The following is a 16,582-nucleotide window of genomic DNA, read 5'->3' on the forward strand; positions in this document are numbered from 1 at the left end:
CAGCCATGCCTGTTCATTTACATATTGTCCGTGGCTGCCTTTGTGCTGCAGTGGCAAAGCTGAGTAGTTGCAACACAGACCATATGGCCCACAAAGCCTAAAATCTGTCCTATCTGGCCTTTCACAGAAGAATTTTGCCTGTTCTCGATGCTCTCCTAAGACATAAATCACCCTGATTCCACTCATCCTTAAAGACCCAGCTTGAGTTCTTGATCTGCTTGACTTCCCATGGCATGTTAAACGGATTTATATACAAAAAGGTTTCCATGATCATATGCTTTTAGGAAATCCTAAGTTAAAGAAACGTAAGCAGCCTTCTTTACTGACTGCAGGACTTATCAATGCATTTAATGTGCTGGTGGATGTTGGGAATCTCCAAGAAGGGAATGTGATATGTAACATTTCTCAAACGTGTTTCTCTATTGGGCTACTGAGTGTTGAAGAGCTTAACTCATCTTCTCTAGTTATTTTATCTCTCTGGGTGATGCCTTCTGCTACAATGGATTTAGAATATATTGTATTTTTATCTGAAATGTTCATTTTTAACCTGGATCTCTCCCCTGGATTCTAGACACTGCACTCCCTTTACAACAGTCTAACAGACAAACTCAGACTTAACAATGCTCCAAAGGTACCTATTCTTCTCCCATCATTATCCATCATAGAAAGTGGCAACACCATTCACCAGTTACTAGGTCCAAAAATCTAGCACTCTTCTTGACTCCCTTCATCCTCCAACACTGTTTCTCTAATCCATCAGTATGCCTGTCCTGTCTAACTCCAAAAGGCATCCTGTACAGGACCACTTCTCACCAACTGCACGGTGACCAGCCTGGTCCATGCCGCCGACATCGGTTGACTGGATGCCTTCAACAGCCTACGAACTGGGCTCCCTGATTTTGTTCTTGCTCCCTGAAACTCAAATCCAATCATTCCTTTCCCTGGCTTAAGATACTTTAAGGAAAATATTTCCATTCCAACCAGAATAAAATACAAACTACTCCAATGACTTTCCAGGCCCTAGATAATCAGACCTTCACCTACCTCTTCCTCTGGCCTATTTTGCCCTCAAACCCAGTAATCCCAGGGCCTTTGCACATGTTAATCTTTTTTTTTTTTTTTTTTAGAAATGCTCATTGTCATTCCATTTGCCTTCCCCATCTTTTCAAAATGTTTTCTGACTCTTCATTGTCATCTAGGTCATTAGACCCTCAGAGAGGCCCTTGCTGACCAAACCAAAGAACACTCAATTTCATTGTATCAAATTATCTAGCTTATCATCTTCATAGCTCTTATTGAAACCCCAGATTATTTTATCTATTGTTTTCATGCTTCTTTTCTGTGTTCCACTGAGTACAAGCTTCATGAGGCCTGTTTCCTTTTCCACCACTAGGGATCCAGAATCTAAGACATTCCCAGGCACACAGTGGCTGTTTGACCATCACCATCTGTTGGCAGATTGACCAATAATCTCCTTAATCAGCAGAGCACCCCATGTTCTAGCATTTATGTTATTGTTAGAATGCCAGCTAGAACATCTGATATTCATCGAGGGCTACTTGTCAGGCACTGTGCTAAATGTCTTTCTCCTATTATCTCATGCCATCCTTCCAATTAATGTACAGAGCCTATGAGCAGCTACTATTTTTTATCCCTATTCCACAGATGAAGAAATTGAGGCACAGAGCGACTAAGCTGCTTGCCTAACTGCTTACCTGGACCAGTCCTTGGCAGTCCCTGGTCACTGATCTGGATCTGATTCCAAATCTATGACTGTGGGCAATGCTGGGGCAACTGCTGCCACATTGCAGGGGTTGGCATTTGAGCCTCTAAGTGTAGGGTGTACAGGGGCCCAATACCATCATGACCAGGCTCACCTCTGACTGTGGCTTCTGATTTGAGCAGGGGCTTCACTACCTTATGTGTACAGTACTTGGAATATTACTTTACTTAATTTGGTCAAAAAACTAGATAGCACAGGGAACTATATTTAATATCCTGTGATAAACCGTAATGGAAAAGAATATGAAAAAGAATATATATATATAATATATATATACATATATATATAATATATATAAGTGAATTACTTTGCTATACAGCAGAAATTAACACAACGTTATAAATCAACTATACTAAAATAAAATAAATTTTTTTAAAAACCTTTATTCTCACTAGGAACAGCTAAGTCTGTGTTTCACTTTGCATAAAACACAGTTCTACCCTGTCTATCATTCATGAGGTAAACATCGTAAAGCCTGACAACAGAACTGGCCCATAATAAGCACTTCATAATTTTTTGTTAAATAAATAGCTGTATGTAGCTGAAGGGCTTTGTCTTTGATTTCAGGGGTGAGCAAAATCACTGACTGTGTCGTGCTTCTTTCCTGCTCAGGCAGTGATTACAGGTGACATACCTGCATAATATTAAATAACACTCCCTCCCTTGCAGTCAACCCAGTTCAATTTTAACACTCTTCCAATATCTGCAATCAGTCAATCCTAGAGGAAATCAACCCTGAATATTCACTGAAAGGACTGATGCTGAAGCTGAAGTTCCAATACTTTGGCCATCTGATGCGAAGGGCTGACTCATTGGAAAAGACCCTGATGCTGGGAAAGATTGAAGGCAGGCAGAAAGGGGATGGCAGAGGACAAAATGATTGGATGGCATCACCGACTCCATGGACATGAGTTTGAGCAACGTCTGGGAGATGGTAAAGGACAGGGAAGGCTGGTGTGCTGCAGTCCACGGGGTCACAAAGAGTTGGACACGACTGAAAGACTGAACAACATCTGCTAAGCTCCCTCCTTTAGCAGAGAGAGTTCTCAGTGACTAACCCAAGGCCCAAAGCCTTTGGCAGGAGAAAGGATCTCTCAGGCACGTACGATCCTTGCCAGGCAGAAGGTTGTGGATTCAGTATTTGCATACGAAACACAATAACCTTTGTGTCTATTTAAATCCTGAGGTTTCTATTATTATGGTAAACTCTGCTTTATCGCAAGGGATACTTTCTTTTCATCATAGTAGTGACTTTTGACTTTTTTTTCCAAAAGGAATTGAAGTGAAAAACTTCAAGGAAGTTGAAGGAAAAACTTCAAGGAATTGAAGTGAAAAGCTTCAAGGAATTGAAGTTAAAACACACAGTGACCAAATGAGCCAGCAGTGCCATTCCTAGGTGTTTACCCTAGAGAAGGGAAAGCCTATGCTACATGCAAATGTTCTTAGCAGTAACTGTTTGTAATAGCCTCCAGCAGGAAAGATCCCAAACGTCCACCAACAGGTGAGCAGATAATGACCTGTGGCGACTCCATACAATGGAGAACTACTCAGTAATAAAAAGGAACAAGATATCAAGGCACTCAACAGCATGATGAGCTTCAGCAGCACTGTGTTAAGTGAGAGAAATCAGAAACAAAAGGCTACCCTCTCTGTGGTTCCATGTCTAGGATCTTCTCAAAAACAGGCCAAGTGTTGCAACAGTCAACCAGTCTAGAGTCCTGGGGAAAGGAGGCAAGTGAGGGGACCTTGAGGAGGATGGGAAGTGTCTGTAACTTGATCCAGAGATGGTTCCATGACAATAGAAATATATCAAAACTCCTGGGAATAGACATCTTTAAGTATGTGCATTTTATTGTATGTAAAACATTCCTCACTTAAGTCAATTACTGGTATAAAGGAAAAAGAGGCAAATAATACAATAGGTATTGTATGGAAAGGTCAGACTCGCAAAGGTGACCAAGGGTTAGAAATTCCTGGAGCTCTACCACCCCGAGCAGGAGATCTTATTATTACTTTTTGTTCCCCTATCACTAGAACATTCTTGAGTCATCTTGGCCACTGAATGCAATTGTAATTTTAACTCTGTCAATCTTTTCTTTTCTGGATCCAGCTTTCATACCTTGCTTAAGACACAGTAAAGGACATCCTCACCCTAAGATTATGAAGACTATGGTATTATTCTCTGCTGTTCTAGAAGCTGCAGTCGTGTCCAACTCTTTGCAACCCTATGGACTGTAGCCCACTAAACGTCTCTGTCCATGGGATTTTCCAGGCAAGAATACCAGCGTGGATTGCCAGGCCCTCCTCCAGGGGATCAACCCCACCCAGGGATCGAACCTGCATTGTCTCTGTGTCTCCTTGCATTGACAGGCAGGTTCTTTACCACTAGGGCCAACTGGGAAGTTGTGTCCCTATAATTTTAAAAAGTATGACATTAAAAATTTTTAATTTTTAATCGTGGTAAAGTGCACCTAGCATAAAAGTTATCATCTTAATCATCTTAAATGTTCAGTTCAGTGGCATTAAGTACCCATTATTGTGAAACCATCACCACCAGCCAGCCATCTCCAGAACACTTTCATCTTCTCAAACTGAAACTCTGTCCTCATTAAACAATAACTCCCTGTGCCCCTCCTCCTCCCAAACCCTGGCAATACCATTCTACCTTCTGTCTCTATGAACTGGACTCTTCTTGGGATCTCACTTAAGTGTGTATCGTACAGGATTTGTCCTTTCGTGACTGGCTTATTTCACTTAACACAATGTTCAAACCATTTTAAAAACCATGTGATTTTTGATCAATCTGGAATTTATTTGTGTGTGTATGGTGTAGGTAATGATTTGAGTTTCTTCCTCCTAACAAAAGGTTAACCAGTTTTCCCAGCATCATATATGGAAGAGACCATTTTTTCTTTTCCCAATCAGTTAATAGTCACCTGTCCTGGGTCAGGAAGATCCCCTCAAATAGGAAATGGCAACCTGCTTCAGTATTCTTACCTGGGAAATTCCATGGTCAGAGAAGCCTGCTGGGCTATAGTCCATGGGGTTGCAAAGAACTGGACCTGAATGAGCAACAAAGCACACAAACCCATAATTGAACTGCAGTCTCTGCAGAAATGCATCTGCTTGCAGGCCCTCTTTTCTGTTCCTATGGTCTGTTTATTCCTGCGCCAGTTCCGCACTGTTGTGACTACTTCAGCGAAGACCTTACCCAGTCTGAGTCCAGGGACTTACTCAGACTTAATTCCTTCTTGTCAGCCTTTCAGCTGCTCCCAAGGATTTGGGGCACCTGACCATCTCCCTAGCACTCTCCCATCTCTCCATTCCCCACAGGAGCCTGGTGTGCCCGAGTCTCAGTCCAGAGGTGGGAGAGGAAGCCCTGGGCCCTGCTGGTCAGAGGGCATAGATCCCCACAGACCTGAGCACACCCACCTGCTGCAGTGCTGGGGTCATGAGGAGGTCAGCCACTGCCCCAGTCTCAGAAGGATCTGGTAGGGGGCATAGGTGCCTGGGATGGTTTAATTTCTCTGTCTGCAGTGGAACATTGCCATGACCCAGTTGATCGCCAGGCAGATTTCAGGATAAGGCAAGTCAATCTTGGGTTGCCTCCAAGGACATTTGGTGCTACCAGCAGAACAGAATTCTTTCGAAGTTCATTTCCGAGGGGCCCCTGGAGGCAGTGACAGAGTACTCCCTGAATCTCTACAGAGAGAGTGTGAAAGTCCTGCTGGGGCCACCTCTCTGAGGTGGTGAGAGGAGACGGAAGGAGCGGAGCCCATCAGAGTGGGGCTGGTTAGCAGGTATGTGGGCCCACAGACTTTCCTTGACTACCTGCAGGGCTGCGTTAAGCCCTTGCTTCAGCGTCCCATGGGATCCATGCCCTTCAGTTTGCTTTTAGGGCAAGAGGTATGGGCAGAGAGTGGGAAGTGGGAAGGGCTGATGTTTCCACGAATCTCTTGCTGTCTAATGTCAGATGAGTCAGGTCACACCCACAAGCAAGCTCCCTCTAGGTTTCTGGTAGGAGGCAAGAAACTGGGCCAAGGGAGCGGAGATAAGCTCGGAGAGCATCCTTTCCCCCCACCCCTGCCTGGCTCTGAGCAGCAGGGAGGCCAGATGGAAAGCCCGGCTGAATTTCATAAAGGCCCCTTGGGCATCATGTGTCACCAGGACAGGAAAGGACAGGAGGAGATGCTGGGACTGTGGGCTCAGCAGGCCAGTTCTGCCAGGAGTCAGCAGGAAGGCAGACTGACAAAATCAGCTAGAAGTTCTGTTCTAGAAGCTGTAAGTATTCTCACATCTCCTTCCCAGTTTTCCTGTATCCTCCACTCCCTGAGTGGGTCGAGTCTTAACATGTTACACACACACACACACACACACACACACACTCACACACACACATGTTTACAAATACCTAGAGACAAATGAAAATGAAAACTCCATGATCCAAAATCTATGGGCTGTAGCAAAAGCAGTTTTAAGAGGGAAATGGATAGCAATACAAACCTACCTCAGGAAACGAGAAAAACTCAAATAATCAACCTAAACTTACACTTTAAAGAGCTAGACAAAGAAGAATAAACAAAACTCAAAGTTAGTAGAAGGAAAGAAATTATAAAGGATCAGAACAGAAATAAAAGAAATAGCGACTAAAAAAATAATAGAAAAGATTAATGAAACTAAAGCTAGTTCTTTGAAGAGGTAAACAAAATTGATACACTTTTAGCCAGACTCATCACAAAAAAAAAAAGGGAGAAGACTCAATCAAATCAGAAGTGAAAAAGAAGTTACAACTGATACCACAGAAATAAAAAGGCTCACTGGAGACAACTACAGGTAACTATATGCCAAGAAAATGAACAACCTAGAAGAAATGGATAAATTCTTAGAAAGACACAATCTCCCAAGGCTGAAGCAGAAAGAAATATTAAGTAGAAAAGATCAACATAGTCAAATGATTTTTTAATGTAAGTAAATTTAGCATTTTTATAATCAATAATGTCTGTGATACATTAATAATCAATGTCACTCAGAGAACACTTATGTTATGCCAGGCACTGCTGGAAGCACTTTAAATATACTGACCTAGCCAATATATACTTCCATTTTCCCTCATTTAGTAGATGTGGATGCTGAAGCACAGAGAGGTAAGTAAAGTCACTTGCCCAAGGTCATGCTAAATAGGCTGCCTCTCAAATCATGGACTAAATATGGGCCACATTGATTTTTTTTCTCTAAGTCACATTAATAAATCCCTAAGAAGATATACATATAGATGTGTGTGTGTATGTAGAGTTATATAGATATATATTTGTATATATATGATGATGGTGTGTGCATGTTCAGTCTTGCCTGACTCTTAGCAACCCCATGGACTGTAGCTTGCCAGACTCCTCTGTCCATGGAAATTATTCAGTCAAGGATAGTGGAGTGGGTTGCCATCTCCTACTCCAAAGGATCTTTGTGACCCAGGGATATAACCTGAGTTTCCTGCAAGTTTCCTGTGCTGCAGATGAATTCTTTGACAGACAAATTGCAGATGAATTCAGATGACACCACAGTGTCATTTGGGCTTATATATATATGTGTATACACACACACACACACACACACACACACACACACACACACCCATAGTAACTCCCTTTCCAGGTGGCTCCGATGGTAAAGCATCCACCTGCAAGGTTGGAGACCTGGGTTCGATCCCTGGGTTGGGAGGATCCCCTAGAGGAGGGCATGGCAACCGACTCCAGTATTCTTGCCTGGAGAATCTCCATGGACAGAGGAGCCTGGTGGGCTACAGTTCATGGTGTCACAAAGAGTCGGACATGACTGAGCGACTAAGCACAGCACAGAACAAGGTAACTCCCAATTTCCAGACAAGCCAGGGGGTCTTTGGACCCCAGCCACTCTCTCCGTTCTCCTCTTAGTGCCTCTTAGCAGCCCCTGAAGATGGAGTGAAAAAGTGAAAAGTGGAGTGAAAGGTGCCCTCAGCGATTAATGCCCATCCAAACTTCCTCTCCCCAGCTCCCATGGCTGCCTGTGAAATGGTGTGAAATATTCCCTTTAAAAGTCTAATTATTTACACTGACAGTATTTACTTTTAACCTCCAGCGGCTGAGTCAATATCATTTTTCCTCCTCTACTTCATTCCCTTGACTCAAAAAGCCAGCAGCTTTACGAACCCCGCTGTACTGCATCTCTTTACCCACACTGTAGCCTTTCAAATTTCACCTGCTCCAGGAATTAAATGACGGAGGCCGCGGAGCTCTAGGAGAGGCCACTGTTCGGGTCTATGCCTTTCCTTCTGCCTCGCATGGTCTCCCGGCTCTTCTCCCGGCTTAGTTTCCGCCTGCAGGATTCTGTCGCCACGGCACCCTTTGCACATTTATCTCCTAAGTACTCCTCCCTACCTGTGACCTGAGGCATTGACCTAACTGATGTGGGAGGGTGGGAATTTTCCCCAACCTGTGACCACTGGGGAGTTTCTGAACAGACTGTGACTATAGGAACCAACCCTCTTATCGGCTGTCCTGATCACTGCCTGGATGAGTCTTTCAGGCTACGCCTTGCCACGGGGCACCCTGTACCCAGAAGTGAGCTTCCAGGCATGGGATGCTGTTCAACAAGCTGATTTGTTTGGTCTTATCTCCAATCAGCTGCCATGGGCAGATGAGAAATGATAGCACCATCTCTGTTTTGCAATCATGGACACGATCAAAAGGGGAGATAAGAAGTCAGGGAGAGGTATGGGGCAACCTTGAACCAGCCCCCTGGATACCAGGGAGGACATACAACTCATTTTTCTTGTTGAACAACATGTATCTTCATTCCTCAGCTTGCTGATCCTCCCATAATTAACCATGTGAATATCAGTCTCTGCAGTGCCATTGCTGGGAGCTGCCCCTGCCCTTTCAGGAGCAACACCCAGCAATTAGCTGCCAACTGGGTGATGAAGACCTGGCTGGCTGGCTGGCCGGTTCTCAGAGTTTCCTCAGATGCCACCCCAGGGCCTTCCTGATTCTGCAAAGCTTCCCTTGGGCCCCTTGCCCATGGAGTAGAGTGGAGGGAACCTACCGTTTTCCTTTAGGCAGTTCCTCTTGCAAAGAAATATGGTCTCAGCAAACTGGTTTGCACGGGCACATCCTCTCTCTCTCTCTCTTTTCCTCCCCAGTAGAGCTCAAAGTCTCATTCTTTGTTAGGCCAGTTCATCAGTGGGTCCCCAGAGCTTGACGTTGTGGCCACTCCGCATATTCTTGGCCTGAAATCAACATCAAATGAGTAAATGCTGAAGAAATGCACTCAGCACCCACCACTCAGGGAATGACAGTTTAGTTGACAAAGCTACTTTTCTTTTAAAAGTTCATTTTTAATTGAAGGATAGCTGCTGTATAGTATTGGTTTGATTGCTGCCATATATTGACATTAATTAGCCTAGGTGCACATATCACCCCTCCTCCCGCCCTTTCCCACCCCTCTAGGCTGTTGCAGAGCCCCAGTTTGAGTTCCCTGAGTCACACAGCAGATTTCCATTGGCCATCGATTTTACATATGGCGGTGTACATGCTTCCTGCTACTCTCTCCAGTCATCCCACCTTATCCTTCCTCCCCTGCAAGGCTAACCTCCCCACAGCGGCCTCTTCGCTGGATCTGAGGACAAGGCACAATCTATAAGCTGGAAGGAAACAGACCAGTGTGATCCCAAGGTGTGGGCACAGCTGTCACCAAGAGTAGAGAACATGAGGCCATGGGTGCTGGTACCTGTAGATGCCTCCAGGAAGCTCTGCAGGGCACAGTGAATTTAGAGCCAATCAACAGAATGGTGGGGGCAGCGGTGTCAGTGGGAGGGGGAGAGGGCACGGCTGTAAAGACTGGGCCGAGAGAGAGAGGATGCTCTTTTTAGGATTATGTCAAAAGTTGAGCCAATGTGGTATTTCTAAATACCAGGAAGGAGGGGTGAGGAGTAGATACAAAATAATATGTATATATTATAATACTGGAGTGGGCTGCCATTCCCTTCTCTAGGGGATCTTCCTGACCCAGGGGTCGGACCCAGGTCTCCTGCACTGCAGACAGATTCTTTATCTTCTGAGTCACCAAGGAAGCCGTTATGTATGTATGATATATATCTATCCATACCTTATACATTGTTTAAAAAACTATGTTTGACTGCTATGTTCTGAGTGTTGAAATCCCAACTCCCAGTGTTATGCTATTAGGAGGCAGAGCCTTTGGGAGATACAAAGGTGATGAGGGTGGAGCCCTCATGAATGAAATTAGTGCCCTTATAAAACAGACCCCCAGAGAGCTCCCTCATCCCTTCCACCATAAGTCTGCCACACAGAAGACGGCCTTCACCTGATCATGCTGGCACTCTGGTCTTAGACTTCCAGTCTCCAGGACTGTGAAAAATTCATTTCTGTTGTTTATAAGCCCTCAAGTCTGTAATAGTTTTGTTATGACAGTTTTATGATGAGATAATGGCCGTTTTCTGAACTATTAATCGCTACAGTGGGTCTACTGGTCAGAGGCCCAATAGGACATAGATACTAACTCAGATAGTTCAAGAGTCTTCAGTGAAGGAGACTATATTCGGAGACATTAAGGGCACGATCAAGGGGTGATGATGCAGATACATGCTCGCTCAGCTGCGTCCTACTCTTTTGTGACCCCATGGACTGTAGCCTGCCAAGCTCCTCTGTCCATGAGATTTTTCAGGCAAGAATAGTGGAGTGGATTGCTAGGTCTGTATACTCAAAGCTATGGTTTTACCAGTAGTCATGTACAGATTTGAGAGTTGGACCATAAAGAAGGCTGAGTGCTGAAGAATTGATGCTTTCAAATTGTGGTGCTGGAGAAGACTCTTGAGAGTCCCTTGGATAGCAATGAGATCAAACCAGTCAATCTTGAAGGAAATCAATTCTGAATATTCACTGGAAGTGCTGATGCTAAAGCTGAAGCTCCAATCCTTTGGCCACTTGATGCCACAAGCCCACTCATTGGAAAAGACCCTGATGCTGGGAAAGACTGAAGACAAAAGGAGAAGGGGGTGGCAGAGAATGAGATGGTTAGATAGCATCATTGACTCAATGTACATGAATCTGAGCAAATTCTGGGAGATAGTGAAGGACAGACAAGGCTGGGATGCTGCAGTCCACAAGGTCACAAACAGTTGGACATGACTTAGCGATGAAACAACCGCAGCAAGGGATGACAAGCCCCAGAGACTAGCTGGGTAGTGGATGCTGTTTCTGCTAGACCTGAAAGGGCAGGGGAAACTTGGGGATACCGGAGCTCTGCTGGGGCAGGGCCTATAGAGTGGTACTGCCTGCCAGGAGCTGTAGCCTCAGAGAGGCATGGCCACGGCCAGAAATCACAGCCCCAAACAAGAAGAGAGCCGGGAATAGATATTCTGTCCTCTTCTCTCCCACTCTTTTTCACAACCTCCCATTGGCGAGTTGGGAGCCAGAGAGCATGGACCCCTGAGGTCAGCCCCACGGGGCACAAGGAAGGGCAAAGAAGGAGGAAAGTAGGCATGGGGGTGGGGAAAGTGAGGGTAATAACACAGTTGGCACTGCAGTTAAGATCCTGCCCAGCCTTGGAACCAAAGTCTACACTGGCTGAATGACTGATGCTGCCAGCTGACCTCTTTTGTGGGTGTCTCTCTAGGTGACATTTCTACCAGATAGTAGGCACTTGATTAGTTCTTTTAACCCTTTATCTGTTAAGTCTAACAAATTATCTGTTACATTAGCTACTTGGATTCATCATCTCATTTAACTTTAATGCAGTGCTTGGTATTTAGAAGATGCTTAATAAATGTCTCTTAAACAATGAGTGAATGAATATACTAATACATAAGTAAACTGAAGAATGACTATGAACCACCTATAGAGTAGGTACTATGAGGATAGGAAAAGAAACTCAGCACAGGGAACTGCGTTCAATATCCTGTAATAAACCGTAATGGAAAGGGATATGAAAAAGAATATTAAAGGAATTAGCAAATGCTCTTAAAAAAGAGAGAGATTAATGGGTTCTGAGAGGTTAATGGTTCAGCCCAGTCTGCCGGGCCACTCATTGCATTCCACAAATATTTACTAACTACTTACTGTATCCTGGGCATGTTTACCCTTTGCTGGAGGAGAAAAACACATCAACATGCGCTTGCTGTGTAATAGCTAAGTGCTACAGAGACAAATACAGCAGGGAGAGGACAAGGAGCTCTGGGGACAGGGTGGGCTTCTGTAGAGCATGTGGTCAGGGATGGTTTCTCTGGTATGGGGAGACTTTAGAGACTAGACCTGAAGGAGGTCTCTCTGGGGCTTTCTGGGATAAGACCATTGCTGGAGGAGGAAAGTGAGGGCAAGGTTTGAAGGTAGGAACCTGTATGGGGCAACCGAGGGAAGTAAGGCCAGTGCGGCTGGGGCAGAGTGTAAATGCCATCCATCCAGCTAGGTAGGTGGATGGTCTCAGGTGTCAATCTGACCCCACTCTCCCCAGCTGGAGCCCTCCAGGGGCTGCTCACATACTTGGGAGTGGGAATCCCCTGTCCATCTCCCTGCATGGATCCTTCCCTCTCTGCACTTCAATCACCCTTGTACCCTGGTTCCTGCCACCTCCAGGCCTCTGCTCTTACTCTTTCCTCTGTCTGGAACACTTATCCTGGCTCTTTGGCTTTCTCTTCAAAGAAGGCCATCCCTAGGCACCATTGTCTATCATGTCACCCATTCTGTTTCCTGCATAACTGATGTATTATCTGCCATTATCAGATCTGTATGTTTCCCTGCCAAGTTATTATGTCACCCTGTGAGTCTGCTGTGTGTGCTCCACCATGTTCGCCACTGTGAGCTTCCTGAAAGCAAGGATATCTGCAGTCTTGTTCTTCATGGGGTCCCCGGTTCTTGGAACAGTGCCTGGCACATAGTGGGTCCTCAGTAAATAATTATTGAATAATGGATGGATGAATGAATGAATCACTGAGTGAACTTTGAGACTTCTAAGTTCCACTCTGAGACATAGTCTTCCTTTCTTCAGTCTTATGACTCTATAGCTCTCTTGTGAGACCTTCGGTTTCCCTGGGGAGGGTTATGAGCAAATGTCCATCCTGGCAGCAGTGACCATAAGAGCAGAGCTCTCGGAGTCCCAGTGAGGATTTTGGGAAAGATTTCTTTTGCACTTGCCCCTTTGCTTCAAATGGCATCACCAACTCGATGGACATGAGTTTGAGCAAGCTCTGGGAGTTGGTGATGGACAGGGACGCCTGGCGTGCTACAGTCCATGGGGTCACAAAGAGTATATTTGCTTCAAATATACTTTCTATGCAAGTTCTCCACAGTGCTAGGAGCCCCCAGGGTCCTGGGGGCAGCCCCAAGGGTCCAGTGTATCAGTCCCATCACAGGATCTCATGCCAGCACCCCACCTTTTACTGAATCATTTTCCTTTTTAGCAAATGAATTAATGAACAGGAAACCACCTGCTTACAGGGACGGACACTAACATCAAAGTTGTGCTCTTAGCCTGGGAAGATTTGAGAAATACAGATGTTCTTATCTTCAGAGTTTTCAGATTCAAACATCCATGGACCCCCGTATGGTTTTTACATATGAGTTTTACATACCAATTTCTTCTTCCTGTGATCTAATTGCTTAGGCAAAATTTTGAAATGACTCCTGTCTTTTCTCATATGTCTAGTTTTATATTTACCTATTTCGTGAAATCATGTAAGCTTGTTGTTTGCTTTAATATTCATTAAAACACATAGACAATTATAAAAAGGATTGATATCCCTACTGAACTACCCAGTGCCATCCTTGTACCACCGGTATGGAAGCATCTCATTTAGCAAACACTAAACTGGAAATTTGGCTCTTGAGAACTTGTCTTTAGAAAAAGTGTTTCCAGTGATTTTAATGTATATGGTCAGAGGACCATACTATGAGGACCCTATCCTGGCCCCCAGACTTGGCTTTTAGTGTGCTAAGTGATATGTGTGTGTGTGTGTGTGTGTGTGTGTATGTGTGTGCATGTGCAGTCCATATATCCTGGTAGGTTTGTAATGTCTGATAAAACAAGGTCCTCTTAAAATGCTGGTGTAGAAATCTGCCATCATCACCACCACCTTATTGCTTTCCATGATGGTGGCCTTTATTTCCTTTAAATCTTCTAACCAGATTGTGCTTATAGGTGGGGAGGGCATATTTCTTAACCTCATTTTGCAGAGAAGGACACAGGCAGATAGTAAATGACTCGGTGGGGAATCTCTCACAAAGACTCTGCAGTGCACTAGTTTCCCCTGTACTCATGGTAGCCAATATAATAATGTGCTGGTAGCGGAGGGAGGGAAAGATTGAAGGCAGGAGGGGATGACAGAGGATGAGATGGTTGGATGGCATCACCAACTCGATGGAGATGAGTTTCAGCAAGCTCTGGGAGTTGGTGATGGACAGGGACGCCTGGCGTGCTACAGTCCGTGGGGTTGCAAAGAGTCGTACACAACTGAGCAACTGAACTGAACCGAACTGAGTGGAGGGAGGAGAGAGTTTAAAGGGAGAAACTCAGAAAATTTGCCCCACAATGGAAGTGTATGAGGAAGAAAGATAGGAGAAAAGAGAGGCTATATATGAAGCTTTTGACCAGCCTGTATATTCCAGGGAAGGTGAAATACCAAGAAACCACACATGCTGAGAAAAAAAGTGTACAGGTGAAGATAGGCCTCCATCAGCCTCTCAGCGCTGGCCCCCAGCTCTCCGCCTTTAGCGGCACATCTCAGCCTGGGGCCAAGCAAATACTCCCGAGGAGGCTAGGCCCTGGTATTTACCCACAATCTCTGTTTTGGAAGTAATTAATCTTCGAATGTATGAGCCTCTTTGTGGTGGAAAGCGCGCGCTGACACTTTTGTGTAAACACCCAGCTTAGCATATTGACAAACTGGTGGCTGTTACTTTGATCCCAGGCTGCTGGCTCTGAAAAGGCAAGCCAGCTTCGGGCCGCCCCACCAGGCACAAAGGCGGCTCTAATCCCTTCTACACTCCTCTCAGATCCATATTTAGAATTCGGAGCCTTTATTTTCTATATCCACTTAAGCTCCGCTTGGAGTTGGTTTAGTAACCTTCTTCCTTCTTGGCGTTAGCCGGTGACTCATAAGTTCGTTTTCTTAGCAAGGCATGCAGCAAAATTCCAAAGTAGCAAATGACCTGAATGAAAACCCTTAAACTCACATAGATTTAATCACTGCGTCAAATTGGAACCATTTGTGGTCAGGTTTTGATGGCGATCTATAAAGATTTCCCCCATGCCCCCCTCCACTTTCTTTTTAAGTGGCTTAGTTAAGGTTAGTGAGAAAAGGAGTCATCAATGCCAAGGTCCAGGGGGTGAAGGAGAAAGGACGTCAGTTGTTTTTTTTTTTTTTTCCCCCAGCTTTTATACAGTCACCTAAGGAGCTTCAACGACAAGGAGCAAACTTTAGTGGTAGCCGGCTACTCTCCCAGCCACACATCCCAGTGGCGAGGGTTCTGCTAATCCCGCAAACAGGGAAGCCTGGCCACTTTCAGAGTAGTGTGTTTCCGCTGGAGGTTTGGGACCCTTTAAAGAAAATACTGTGTTCTGTGACTTTTGTCACCTCTGGTTACCCTAATAAGGCAAGGGAAAGGTCAGTACATTTTTTCACGACCAGACAGGCAATCGAGCCTGATCTGTTATGATTTTTCCCTAAGCAAACCAAACAGATGAGCTTTAATGAGGATGTGGGTCCAAGATTGAGACTGACCCAGGGAGCACCACGAGGGCGTCAGATCTGTTTCTGATAAAATCTACATTGAGGTTTTGAAGAATGAATCAGAAAGGAAGTTCAATTCCATTTCATGACGGGGGCTGAACTAAATAGAAAGCTCGTCTATAATTAAAGGGACGCTTTTATTTTTTTTGTTGTTGTTCTGCAACATTTTCAGAAATTTCTAGAGCTAGATTTGCTCTCAAGAATCAGTTGGTAGGGTTCTGCTTGCCTTCTCGAGAGCAAATGGGAAAGTGAACATGTAAAACCTGTGGCCACACATATTACTGCACAAATTATGGAAAAAAGTTACCCAAGAGGGTCCTCCCTGTCCCCCACCACTTTGTTTTTTCTCCATCTCTAGTTTCTATGATTATAGTTGGAGAGAAAATTCCGGCTGAAAGTAATTTGATATTTATTTTCTGTGAACTTTAATAAAGAAAGTGGTGGGTTTGGGACCTTTTTGTAAGGCTCTTTGGACAAGTCAATTTTTAATTTTTTTTTTAATAGCACCTTTGGCATAAAGCTGCTGGTGTGTGATTTATGGGGCTGCTAAGAGGTTGTGCCGAGAGCCATTCCCCAGCAGGTTGGCAAGAAACTTTGAAGACTCTGGGACCCCACTCTTCACAGGACCTGTGTTCACCCAGGCAAGCCTTTTAAAATGTTTAGTGCCTGAGACTTTGCTTGAAGTCCATGTTTGTTTGGGTTTCCTTTCTTCAACATTCTCAGATGTCCCTGGTTTAGGCCAAGTGATCAGCCGTAATCCACTCCAGCCCGGAGCGGGAATAGTCCACTTTGCTCATAAGTACATAACATAACTTCAGCCCCTGGGGCCTCCATCATGAAATGGAATCCCAGACACTTCAAGATGTCCTGGGAGATAAGCCTGGCCCTAATCGCAGGGTCACCCCAGCCCTGGAGGAGCAGGAGTTCACCTATACATCACGACGTCGTTATCAGCTGGGGACCCAAAGTAGCCACAACCCACCACATTTTCCACAGGGCTTGCTGGTGTTAAGAAAATACCCTCC

This window comes from Ovis canadensis, chromosome 14 (assembly GCF_042477335.2).
Source record: "Ovis canadensis isolate MfBH-ARS-UI-01 breed Bighorn chromosome 14, ARS-UI_OviCan_v2, whole genome shotgun sequence".
Taxonomy (NCBI): Eukaryota; Metazoa; Chordata; class Mammalia; order Artiodactyla; family Bovidae; genus Ovis; species Ovis canadensis.